At 37.2% G+C, this 13,940-nt stretch overlaps 1 protein-coding gene across 1 annotated transcript in view; it reads left to right on the forward strand.

The window, feature by feature from the left end:
• LOC139541691 (gamma-aminobutyric acid receptor subunit gamma-3) overlaps positions 1 to 13,940 on the forward strand; it is a 440,844-nt gene that overhangs the window by 350,598 nt on the left and 76,306 nt on the right. The gene's annotated exons all lie outside the window — the stretch shown is intronic.

Genomic DNA, 13,940 nt, shown 5'->3' on the forward strand with positions numbered 1-13,940 from the left:
TCCAAGCAGTTTAGTCACCTCAGTTTGCTCAATTTCCACGTTATTCTTTACAAGATTTAATTGAGGTTTAGCGTTTGGTGAATGATTTTGTCCCAAATACAATGCTTTTAGTTTTTGAAATATTTAACTCATTCGTTGCCACCCATTCTGAAACTAACTGTAGCTCTTCATGTGTTTCAGTAAAATGAACTTGCGTATAGTGTTGAGTCATCAGCATACATAGACACATAGGCTTTACTCAGAACCAGCAGGTCATTAGTAAAGATAATAGTAAGGAGCCTCAACAACTGCCCTGGGGAATGCCTGATTCTACCTGGTTTATGTTGGAGAGGTTCCCATTAAATAACACCCCCTGTGTTCTGTTTTATTTATATTATTATTATAAAAAATAAAAATAAAAAACCTTTATTTAACCAGGTAGGCCAGTTGAGAACAAGATCAAATCAAATCAAATGTTATTTGTCACATACACATGGTCAGCAGATGTTAATGTGAGTGTAGCGAAATGCTTGTGCTTCTAGTTCCGAGAATGCAGTAATAACCAACAAGTAATCTAACCTAACAATTTCACAACAACTACCTTATACACACAAGTGTAAAATAATGAATAAGAATATGTTCATATAAATATATGGATGAGCGATGACCGAACGGCATAGGCAAGATGCAGTAGATGGTATAGAGTACAGTATATACATATGAGATGAGTAATGTAGGGTATGTAAACATTATATAAAGGGGTATTGCTTAAAGTGACTAGTGATACATTTATTACATCCAATATTACATTTTTAAAGTGGGTTGAGATTTGAGTCAGTATGTTGGCAGCAGCCTCTCTATGTTAGTGATGGCTATTTAACAGTCTGATGGCCTTGAGATAGAAGCTGTTTTTCAGTCTATCGATCACAGCTTTGATGCACATGTACTGACCTCGCCTTCTGGATGATAGCAGGGTGAACAGGCAGTGGCTCGGGTGGTTGTTGTCCTTGATGATCTTTTTGGCCTTCCTGTGACATCGTGTGCTGTAGGTGTCCTGGAGGGCAGGTAGTTTGCCCCCGGTGATGTGTTGTGCAGACCTCACCACCCTCTGGAGAGCCTTACGTTTGTGGGCGGAGTAGTTGCCATACCAGGCGGTGATACAGCCCGACAGGATGCTCTCGATTGTGCATCTGTAAAAATGTGTAAGTGTTTTCGGTGACAAGCCAAATTTCTTCAGCCTTCTGAGGTGTCAGCCTTCAGCCTTACTGTCCCGTCGATGTGGATAAGGGAGTGCTCCCTCTGTTGTTTCCTGAAGTCCACGATCATCTCCTTTGTTTTGTTGACGTTGAGTGTGAGGTTATTTTCCTGACACCACACTCCGAGTGCCCTCACCTCCTCCCTGTAGACCATCTCGTCGTTGTTGGTAATCAAGCCTACCACTGTAGTGTCATCTGCAAACGTGATGATTGAGTTGGAGGCGTGCATGGCCACACAGATATGGGTGAGCAGGGAGTACAGGAGAGGGCTGAGAACACACCCTTGTCTGGCCCCAGTTGAGGGGGGGTGGAGATGAGGAGGATCAGCGGGGTGGAGATGTTGTTTCCTACCCTCACCACCTGGGGGCGGCCCGTCAGAAAGTCCAGGACCCAGTTGCACAGGGCGGGGTCGAGACCCAGGGTCTCAAGCTTAATAACAAGTCTGGAGAGTACTATGGAGTTAAATGCTGAGCTGTAATCGATGAACAGCATTCTTACATAGGTATTCCTCTTGTCCAGATGTGATTGCGATTGCGTCGTCTTTGGACCTATTGAGGCGGTAAGCAAATTGGAGTGGGACTAGGGTGTCAGGTAGGGTGGAGGTGATATGATCCTTGACTAGTCTCTCAAAGTATTTCATGATGCCGGAAGTGAGTGCTACGGGGCGGTAGTCATTTAGCTCAGTTACCTTAGCTTTCTTGGGAACAGGACTAATGGTGTACATCTTGAAGCATGTGGGAACAGCAGACTGGGATAAGGATTGATTGAATATGTCCGTAAACACACCAGCCAGCTGGTCTGCACATGCTCTGAGGACGCGGCTGGGAATGCCGTCTGGGCCTGCAGCCTTGCGAGGGTTAACACGTTTAAATGTTTTACTCACGTTGGCCGCGGTGAAGGAGAGCCCGCAGATTTTGGTAGTGGGCCGTGTCAGTGGCACTGTTTGTCCTCAAAGCGAGCAATGTTGTTTAATTTGTCTGGTAGCAAGACATCCTGGTCCGCGACGGAGCTGGTGTTCTTCTAGCGGAACCCCCCCCACATTCCACTGAAAAGGCAGCGGGCGAAATTCCCAAAATAATTTTTAGAAATATTTAACTTTCACACATTAACAAGTCCAATACAGCAAATGAAAGATAAACATCTTGTGAATCCAGCCAACATGTCCGATTTTTTAAATGTTTTACAGTGAAAACACCACGTATATTTATGTTAGCTCACCACCAAATACAAAAAAGCACAGACATTTCTTTCACAGCACAGGTAGCTTGCACAAAACCCCCAAATAGAGATAGAATTAGTCACTAACCAAGAAACAACTTCATCAGATGACAGTCTTATAACATGTTATACAATAAATCTATGTTTTGTTCGAAAAATTTGCATATTTCAGGTATAAATCATAGTTTTACATTGCAGCTACAATCACAAATATCACCAAAGCAGCTAGAACAATTACAGAGAGCAACGTGAAATACCTAAATACTCATCATAAAACATTTATGAAAAATACATGGTGTACAGCAAATGAAAGATAAACATCTTGTGAATCCAGCCAATATTTCAGATTTTTTAAGTGTTTTACAGCAAAAACACAATATAGCATTATATTAGCGTACCACAATAGCCAACCACACAACCGCATTCATTCACCGCAAAGGTAGCGATCGCAAAAAAACAGCAAAAGATATAAAATTATTCACTAACCTTGACAAACTTCATCAGATGACAGTCCTATAACATCATGTTACACAATACATATATGTTTTGTTCGAAAATGTGCATATTTAGCGGTACAAATCGTGGTTTTACAATGTGAATACGTAGCCAAACTGCACAAAATTATCCGGATATATTTCTGACACCCACCTAATCTAATCAAAGAACTCATCATAAACTTTACTAAAAAATACATGTTGTACAGCAAATGAAAGATACACTAGTTCTTAATGCAATCGCCGTGTTAGAATTCTAAAAGTAACTTTAGTACGACATACAGCTTACGTTATAGCGAGACAGTGCCTGCAATGAGGGCGGAAAATAGTACTAAACATTTTCCACAGAAATACGAAATAACATCATAAATGGTTCCTACTTTTGCTGAGCTTCCATCAGAATCTTGTACAAGGAGTCATTTTTCCAGAATAAATCGTTGTTTGGTTTTAGAATGTCCTCTTCGCCTGTCGAATTAGCAACCAAAGCTAGCCAAGTGGCGCGAAGTTGTCCATCTTCACCAAACGCAGAGAACGGAAAACGCCAAAACTCGCAATAAACGTTCAATAATCTGATAAAACTATATTGAAAAAACATACTTTACGATGATATTATCACATGTATCAAATAAAATCAAAGCCGGAGATATTAGCCGTCTATACCGAAAGCTTTTCAGAAGGCAATCCATGGTTCCTTCCCGCTTGCTGGACAAAGGAAATTTGGGGTCACGTCATTCCAAGAGCTCTTGTTTGACCTCAGATCAAGCTAGACACCCCATTCCACCTCCCACTGCCTGTTGACATCTAGTGGAAGGCGTATGAAGTGCATGTATATCCATAGATTTATGGAACAGAGCCTCGATTTCAGATTTTTCAGGAAGTTTGCTGCAAAATGAGTTCTGTTTTACTCACAGATATAATTCAAACGGTTTTAGAAACTTGAGAGTGTTTTCTATCCAATAGTAATAATAATATGCATATTGTACGATCTAGAATAGAGTACGAGGCCGTTTAAATTGGGCACAATTTTTTCCCAAAGTGAAAATAGCGCCCCCTATCCCAAACAGGTTTTAATAGTCACCATGGGTACAACATCACCGATGCACTTGCTAATAAACTCGCTCACCGAGTCAGCGTTTACATCAATGTTGTTGTTCGACGCCATCCGGAACATATCCCTGTCCACGTGATCGAAGCAATCTTGAAGCGTGGAATCCGATTGGTCAGACCAGTGTTGAACAGACCTGAGCACGGGAGTTTCCTGTTTTTGTTTCTGTCTATAGGCTGGGAGCAACTAAATTGAGTCGTTGTCAGATTTGCCGAAAGGAGGGTGAGGGAGGGCTTGTATGTGTCACAGAAGTTAGAGTAGCAATGATCCAGAATACTGCCAGCCTGGGTCGCGCATTCAATATGCTGATCAAATTTAGGGAGCCTTGTATTCAGATTACATTTGTTAAAATCCCCAGCTACAATAAATGCAGCCTCAGGATATATGGTTTCCAGTTTTCATAGAGTCCAATGAAGTTCTTTCAGGGCGGTCGAGGTGTCTGCTTGGAGGGGGATATACACGGCTGTGATTATAATCGTAGAGAATTATCTTGGTAGATAATGCGGTCGGCATTTGATTGTAAGGAATTCTAGGTCAGGTGAACAAAAGGACTTGATTTCCTGTCTGTTGTTGTGATCACACCACGACTCGTTAATCATAAGGCCCCGCCCTTCTACTTACCAGAGAGATGTTTGTTTCTGTCGGTGCGATGCGTGAGGAAACCAGGTGTCTGTACCGACTTTGATAACGTATCCCGAGTGAGCCATGTTTCCGTGAAAAAGAGAATGTTACAATCTCTGATGTCTCTCTGGAAGGCAACCCTTGCTCGAATTTCGTCTACCTTGTTGTCAAGAGACTGGACCTGTAGGCTTAGATTGAAGAGATAACAAATAGGTGTGGCGAGGTCGTCCACTGTGATCCTCAGTAATATACCACCCAAGGTGTCAGACCAGGTGGCTTGTAATTATTGATAGACAGGCCATGCCCCGACGAATTGAGGTTCTTCTGAGGGAAAAGGGGGGTGCAACTCAATAGGAAGGTGTTCTAATGTTCAACTCAATAGGAAGGTGTTCTTGATGTCAACTCAATAGGAAGGTGTTCTAATGTTCAACTCAATAGGAAGGTGTTCTAATGTTCAACTCAATAGGAAGGTGTTCTTGATGTCAACTCAATAGGAAGGTGTTCTAATGTTCAACTCAATAGGAAGGTGTTCTAATATTCAACTCAATAGGAAGGTGTTCTAATATTCAACTCAATAGGAAGGTGTTCTAATGTTCAACTCAATAGGAAGGTGTTCTAATATTCAACTCAATAGGAAGGTGTTCTAATGTTCAACTCAATAGGAAGGTGTTTTTAATGTTCAACTCAATAGGAAGGTGTTCTAATATTCAACTCAATAGGAAGGTGTTCTAATATTCAACTCAATAGGAAGGTGTTCTAATGTTCAACTCAATAGGAAGGTGTTCTAATGTTCAACTCAATAGGAAGGTGTTCTAATGTTCAACTCAATAGGAAGGTGTTCTAATGTTCAACTCAATAGGAAGGTGTTCTTGATGTTCAACTCAATAGGAAGGTGTTCTAATGTTCAACTCAATAGGAAGGTGTTCCTGATGTCAACTCAATAGGAAGGTGTTCTAATGTTCAACTCAATAGGAAGGTGTTCTAATATTCAACCCAATAGGAAGGTGTTCTAATGTTCAACTCAATAGGAAGGTGTTCTAATGTTCAACTCAATAGGAAGGTGTTCTTGATGTTCAACTCAATAGGAAGGTGTTTTAATATTCAACTCAATAGGAAGGTGTTCTAATGTTCAACTCAATAAGAAGGTGTTCTAATGTTCAACTCAATACGAAGGTGTTCTAATGTTCAACTCAATAGGAAGGTGTTCTAATGTTCAACTCAATAGGAAGGTGTTCTAATATTCAACTCAATAGGAAGGTGTTCTAATGTTCAACTCAATAGGAAGGTGTTCTAATATTCAACTCAATAGGAAGGTGTTCTTGATGTTCAACTCAATAGGAAGGTGTTCTAATGTTCAACTCAATAGGAAGGTGTTCTAATGTTCAACTCAATAGGAAGGTGTTCTAATGTTCAACTCAATAGGAAGGTGTTATAATATTCAACTCAATAGGAAGGTGTTCTAATGTTCAACTCAATAGGAAGGTGTTCTAATGTTCAACTCAATAGGAAGGTGTTCTAATATTCAACTCAATAGGAAGGTGTTCTTGATGTTCAACTCAATAGGAAGATGTTCTAATATTCAACTCAATAGGAAGGTGTTCTAATGTTCAACTCAATAGGAAGGTGTTCTAATATTCAACTCAATAGGAAGGTGTTCTAATGTTCAACTCAATAGGAAGGTGTTCTAATGTTCAACTCAATAGGAAGGTGTTCTAATGTTCAACTCAATAGGAAGGTGTTCTAATATTCAACTCAATAGGAAGGTGTTCTAATGTTCAACTCAATAGGAAGGTGTTCTAATATTCAACTCAATAGGAAGGTGTTCTTGATGTTCAACTCAATAGGAAGTTGTTCTAATGTTCAACTCAATAGGAAGGTGTTCTAATGTTCAACTCAATAGGAAGGTGTTCTAATGTTCAACTCAATAGGAAGGTGTTCTAATATTCAACTCAATAGGAAGGTGTTCTAATGTTCAACTCAATAGGAAGGTGTTCTAATGTTCAACTCAATAGGAAGGTGTTCTAATATTCAACTCAATAGGAAGGTGTTCTTGATGTTCAACTCAATAGGAAGGTGTTCTAATATTCAACTCAATAGGAAGGTGTTCTAATGTTCAACTCAATAGGAAGGTGTTCTAATGTTCAACTCAATAGGAAGGTGTTCTAATGTTCAACTCAATAGGAAGGTGTTCTAATGTTCAACTCAATAGGAAGGTGTTCTAATGTTCAACTCAATAGGAAGGTGTTCTAATATTCAACTCAATAGGAAGGTGTTCTAATATTCAACTCAATAGGAAGGTGTTCTAATGTTCAACTCAATAGGAAGGTGTTCTAATGTTCAACTCAATAGGAAGGTGTTCTAATGTTCAACTCAATAGGAAGGTGTTCTAATGTTCAACTCAATAGGAAGGTGTTCTAATGTTCAACTCAATAGGAAGGTGTTCTAATGTTCAACTCAATAGGAAGGTGTTCTAATGTTCAACTCAATAGGAAGGTGTTCTAATATTCAACTCAATAGGAAGGTGTTCTAATATTCAACTCAATAGGAAGGTGTTCTAATGTTCAACTCAATAGGAAGGTGTTCTAATATTCAACTCAATAGGAAGGTGTTCTAATATTCAACTCAATAGGAAGGTGTTCTAATGTTCAACTCAATAGGAAGGTGTTCTAATGTTCAACTCAATAGGAAGGTGTTCTAATGTTCAACTCAATAGGAAGGTGTTCTAATGTTCAACTCAATAGGAAGGTGTTCTAATGTTCAACTCAATAGGAAGGTGTTCTAATGTTCAACTCAATAGGAAGGTGTTCTAATGTTCAACTCAATAGGAAGGTGTTCTAATATTCAACTCAATAGGAAGGTGTTCTAATATTCAACTCAATAGGAAGGTGTTCTAATGTTCAACTCAATAGGAAGGTGTTCTAATATTCAACTCAATAGGAAGGTGTTCTAATGTTCAACTCAATAGGAAGGTGTTCTAATGTTCAACTCAATAGGAAGGTGTTCTAATGTTCAACTCAATAGGAAGGTGTTCTAATATTCAACTCAATAGGAAGGTGTTCTAATGTTCAACTCAATAGGAAGGTGTTCTAATATTCAACTCAATAGGAAGGTGTTCTAATGTTCAACTCAATAGGAAGGTGTTCTAATGTTCAACTCAATAGGAAGGTGTTCTAATATTCAACTCAATAGGAAGGTGTTCTAATATTCAACTCAATAGGAAGGTGTTCTAATATTCAACTCAATAGGAAGGTGTTCTTAATGTTCAACTCAATAGGAAGGTGTTCTAATGTTCAACTCAATAGCAAGGTGTTCTAATATTCAACTCAATAGGAAGGTGTTCTAATATTCAACTCAATAGGAAGGTGTTCTAATATTCAACTCAATAGGAAGGTGTTCTAATATTCAACTCAATAGGAAGGTGTTCTAATGTTCAACTCAATAGGAAGGTGTTCTAATATTCAACTCAATAGGAAGGTGTTCTAATATTCAACTCAATAGGAAGGTGTTCTAATGTTCAACTCAATAGGAAGGTGTTCTAATATTCAACTCAATAGGAAGGTGTTTTAATATTCAACTCAATAGGAAGGTGTTCTAATGTTCAACTCAATAGGAAGGTGTTTTAATATTCAACTCAATAGGAAGGTGTTTTAATATTCAACTCAATAGGAAGGTGTTCTAATGTTCAACTCAATAGGAAGGTGTTCTAATATTCAACTCAATAGGAAGGTGTTCTAATGTTCAACTCAATAGGAAGGTGTTCTAATGTTCAACTCAATAGGAAGGTGTTCTAATATTCAACTCAATGGGAAGGTGTTCTAATATTCAACTCAATAGGAAGGTGTTCTAATGTTCAACTCAATAGGAAGGTGTTCTAATATTCAACTCAATAGGAAGGTGTTCTAATATTCAACTCAATAGGAAGGTGTTCTAATGTTCAACTCAATAGGAAGGTGTTCTAATATTCAACTCAATAGGAAGGTGTTTTAATATTCAACTCAATAGGAAGGTGTTCTAATGTTCAACTCAATAGGAAGGTGTTCTAATGTTCAACTCAATAGGAAGGTGTTCTAATGTTCAACTCAATAGGAAGGTGTTCTAATGTTCAACTCAATAGGAAGGTGTTCTAATGTTCAACTCAATAGGAAGGTGTTCTAATATTCAACTCAATAGGAAGGTGTTCTAATATTCAACTCAATAGGAAGGTGTTCTAATGTTCAACTCAATAGGAAGGTGTTCTAATATTCAACTCAATAGGAAGGTGTTCTAATATTCAACTCAATAGGAAGGTGTTCTAATGTTCAACTCAATAGGAAGGTGTTCTAATGTTCAACTCAATAGGAAGGTGTTCTAATGTTCAACTCAATAGGAAGGTGTTCTAATGTTCAACTCAATAGGAAGGTGTTCTAATGTTCAACTCAATAGGAAGGTGTTCTAATGTTCAACTCAATAGGAAGGTGTTCTAATGTTCAACTCAATAGGAAGGTGTTCTAATATTCAACTCAATAGGAAGGTGTTCTAATATTCAACTCAATAGGAAGGTGTTCTAATGTTCAACTCAATAGGAAGGTGTTCTAATATTCAACTCAATAGGAAGGTGTTCTAATGTTCAACTCAATAGGAAGGTGTTCTAATGTTCAACTCAATAGGAAGGTGTTCTAATGTTCAACTCAATAGGAAGGTGTTCTAATATTCAACTCAATAGGAAGGTGTTCTAATGTTCAACTCAATAGGAAGGTGTTCTAATATTCAACTCAATAGGAAGGTGTTCTAATGTTCAACTCAATAGGAAGGTGTTCTAATGTTCAACTCAATAGGAAGGTGTTCTAATATTCAACTCAATAGGAAGGTGTTCTAATATTCAACTCAATAGGAAGGTGTTCTAATATTCAACTCAATAGGAAGGTGTTCTTAATGTTCAACTCAATAGGAAGGTGTTCTAATGTTCAACTCAATAGCAAGGTGTTCTAATATTCAACTCAATAGGAAGGTGTTCTAATATTCAACTCAATAGGAAGGTGTTCTAATATTCAACTCAATAGGAAGGTGTTCTAATATTCAACTCAATAGGAAGGTGTTCTAATGTTCAACTCAATAGGAAGGTGTTCTAATATTCAACTCAATAGGAAGGTGTTCTAATATTCAACTCAATAGGAAGGTGTTCTAATGTTCAACTCAATAGGAAGGTGTTCTAATATTCAACTCAATAGGAAGGTGTTTTAATATTCAACTCAATAGGAAGGTGTTCTAATGTTCAACTCAATAGGAAGGTGTTTTAATATTCAACTCAATAGGAAGGTGTTTTAATATTCAACTCAATAGGAAGGTGTTCTAATGTTCAACTCAATAGGAAGGTGTTCTAATATTCAACTCAATAGGAAGGTGTTCTAATGTTCAACTCAATAGGAAGGTGTTCTAATGTTCAACTCAATAGGAAGGTGTTCTAATATTCAACTCAATGGGAAGGTGTTCTAATATTCAACTCAATAGGAAGGTGTTCTAATGTTCAACTCAATAGGAAGGTGTTCTAATATTCAACTCAATAGGAAGGTGTTCTAATATTCAACTCAATAGGAAGGTGTTCTAATGTTCAACTCAATAGGAAGGTGTTCTAATATTCAACTCAATAGGAAGGTGTTTTAATATTCAACTCAATAGGAAGGTGTTCTAATGTTCAACTCAATAGGAAGGTGTTTTAATATTCAACTCAATAGGAAGGTGTTTTAATATTCAACTCAATAGGAAGGTGTTCTAATGTTCAACTCAATAGGAAGGTGTTCTAATATTCAACTCAATAGGAAGGTGTTCTAATGTTCAACTCAATAGCAAGGTGTTCTAATGTTCAACTCAATAGGAAGGTGTTCTAATGTTCAACTCAATAGGAAGGTGTTCTAATGTTCAACTCAATAGGAAGGTGTTCTAATATTCAACTCAATAGGAAGGTGTTCTAATGTTCAACTCAATAGGAAGGTGTTCTAATGTTCAACTCAATAGGAAGGTGTTCTAATGTTCAACTCAATAGGAAGGTGTTCTAATGTTCAACTCAATAGGAAGGTGTTCTAATGTTCAACTCAATAGGAAGGTGTTCTAATGTTCAACTCAATAGGAAGGTGTTCTTAATGTTCAACTCAATAGGAAGCTGTTCTAATGTTCAACTCAATAGGAAGGTGTTCTAATATTCAACTCAATGGGAAGGTGTTCTAATGTTCAACTCAATAGGAAGGTGTTCTTGATGTTCAACTCAATAGGAAGGTGTTCTTGATGTCAACTCAATAGGAAGGTGTTCTAATGTTCAACTCAATAGGAAGGTGTTCTAATGTTCAACTCAATAGGAAGGTGTTCTAATGTTCAACTCAATAGGAAGGTGTTCTAATGTTCAACTCAATAGGAAGGTGTTCTAATATTCAACTCAATAGGAAGGTGTTCTAATGTTCAACTCAATAGGAAGGTGTTCTAATGTTCAACTCAATAGGAAGGTGTTCTAATGTTCAACTCAATAGGAAGGTGTTCTAATATTCAACTCAATAGGAAGGTGTTCTAATATTCAACTCAATAGGAAGGTTTTCTAATGTTCAACTCAATAGGAAGGTGTTCTAATATTCAACTCAATAGGAAGGTGTTCTAATGTTCAACTCAATAGGAAGGTGTTCTAATGTTCAACTCAATAGGAAGGTGTTCTAATGTTCAACTCAATAGGAAGGTGTTCTAATGTTCAACTCAATAGGAAGGTGTTCTAATGTTCAACTCAATAGGAAGGTGTTCTAATATTCAACTCAATAGGAAGGTGTTCTAATGTTCAACTCAATAGGAAGGTGTTCTAATGTTCAACTCAATAGGAAGGTGTTCTAATATTCAACTCAATAGGAAGGTGTTCTAATGTTCAACTCAATAGGAAGGTGTTCTAATGTTCAACTCAATAGGAAGGTGTCTAATTTCAACTCAATAGGAAGGTGTTCTAATGTTCAACTCAATAGGAAGGTGTTCTAATGTTCAACTCAATAGGAAGGTGTTCTAATGTTCAACTCAATAGGAAGGTGTTCTAATGTTCAACTCAATAGGAAGGTGTTCTAATGTTCAACTCAATAGGAAGGTGTTCTAATGTTCAACTCAATAGGAAGGTGTTCTAATGTTCAACTCAATAGGAAGGTGTTCTAATGTTCAACTCAATAGGAAGGTGTTCTAATGTTCAACTCAATAGGAAGGTGTTCTAATGTTCAACTCAATAGGAAGGTGTTCTTAATGTTCAACTCAATAGGAAGCTGTTCTAATGTTCAACTCAATAGGAAGGTGTTCTAATATTCAACTCAATAGGAAGGTGTTCTAATGTTCAACTCAATAGGAAGGTGTTCTTGATGTTCAACTCAATAGGAAGGTGTTCTTGATGTCAACTCAATAGGAAGGTGTTCTAATGTTCAACTCAATAGGAAGGTGTTCTAATGTTCAACTCAATAGGAAGGTGTTCTAATGTTCAACTCAATAGGAAGGTGTTCTAATGTTCAACTCAATAGGAAGGTGTTCTAATATTCAACTCAATAGGAAGGTGTTCTAATGTTCAACTCAATAGGAAGGTGTTCTAATGTTCAACTCAATAGGAAGGTGTTCTAATGTTCAACTCAATAGGAAGGTGTTCTAATATTCAACTCAATAGGAAGGTGTTCTAATATTCAACTCAATAGGAAGGTTTTCTAATGTTCAACTCAATAGGAAGGTGTTCTAATATTCAACTCAATAGGAAGGTGTTCTAATGTTCAACTCAATAGGAAGGTGTTCTAATGTTCAACTCAATAGGAAGGTGTTCTAATGTTCAACTCAATAGGAAGGTGTTCTAATGTTCAACTCAATAGGAAGGTGTTCTAATGTTCAACTCAATAGGAAGGTGTTCTAATATTCAACTCAATAGGAAGGTGTTCTAATGTTCAACTCAATAGGAAGGTGTTCTAATGTTCAACTCAATAGGAAGGTGTTCTAATGTTCAACTCAATAGGAAGGTGTTCTTAATGTTCAACTCAATAGGAAGGTGTTCTAATATTCAACTCAATAGGAAGGTGTTCTAATGTTCAACTCAATAGGAAGGTGTTCTAATGTTCAACTCAATAGGAAGGTGTTCTAATATTCAACTCAATAGGAAGGTGTTCTAATGTTCAACTCAATAGGAAGGTGTTCTAATGTTCAACTCAATAGGAAGGTGTTCTAATGTTCAACTCAATAGGAAGGTGTTCTAATGTTCAACTCAATAGGAAGGTGTTCTAATGTTCAACTCAATAGGAAGGTGTTCTAATATTCAACTCAATAGGAAGGTGTTCTAATGTTCAACTCAATAGGAAGGTGTTCTAATGTTCAACTCAATAGGAAGGTGTTCTAATGTTCAACTCAATAGGAAGGTGTTCTTAATGTTCAACTCAATAGGAAGCTGTTCTAATGTTCAACTCAATAGGAAGGTGTTCTAATATTCAACTCAATAGGAAGGTGTTCTAATGTTCAACTCAATAGGAAGGTGTTCTTGATGTTCAACTCAATAGGAAGGTGTTCTTGATGTCAACTCAATAGGAAGGTGTTCTAATGTTCAACTCAATAGGAAGGTGTTCTAATGTTCAACTCAATAGGAAGGTGTTCTAATGTTCAACTCAATAGGAAGGTGTTCTAATGTTCAACTCAATAGGAAGGTGTTCTAATATTCAACTCAATAGGAAGGTGTTCTAATGTTCAACTCAATAGGAAGGTGTTCTAATGTTCAACTCAATAGGAAGGTGTTCTAATGTTCAACTCAATAGGAAGGTGTTCTAATATTCAACTCAATAGGAAGGTGTTCTAATATTCAACTCAATAGGAAGGTTTTCTAATGTTCAACTCAATAGGAAGGTGTTCTAATATTCAACTCAATAGGAAGGTGTTCTAATGTTCAACTCAATAGGAAGGTGTTCTAATGTTCAACTCAATAGGAAGGTGTTCTAATGTTCAACTCAATAGGAAGGTGTTCTAATATTCAACTCAATAGGAAGGTGTTCTAATGTTCAACTCAATAGGAAGGTGTTCTAATGTTCAACTCAATAGGAAGGTGTTCTAATATTCAACTCAATAGGAAGGTGTTTTTAATGTTCAACTCAATAGGAAGGTGTTCTAATATTCAACTCAATAGGAAGGTGTTCTAATGTTCAACTCAATAGGAAGGTGTTCTAATGTTCAACTCAATAGGAAGGTGTTCTAATGTTCAACTCAATAGGAAGGTGTTCTAATGTTCAACTCAATAGGAAGGTGTTCTAATATTCAACT

This window comes from Salvelinus alpinus, chromosome 16 (assembly GCF_045679555.1).
Source record: "Salvelinus alpinus chromosome 16, SLU_Salpinus.1, whole genome shotgun sequence".
NCBI classification, from domain to species: Eukaryota; Metazoa; Chordata; class Actinopteri; order Salmoniformes; family Salmonidae; genus Salvelinus; species Salvelinus alpinus.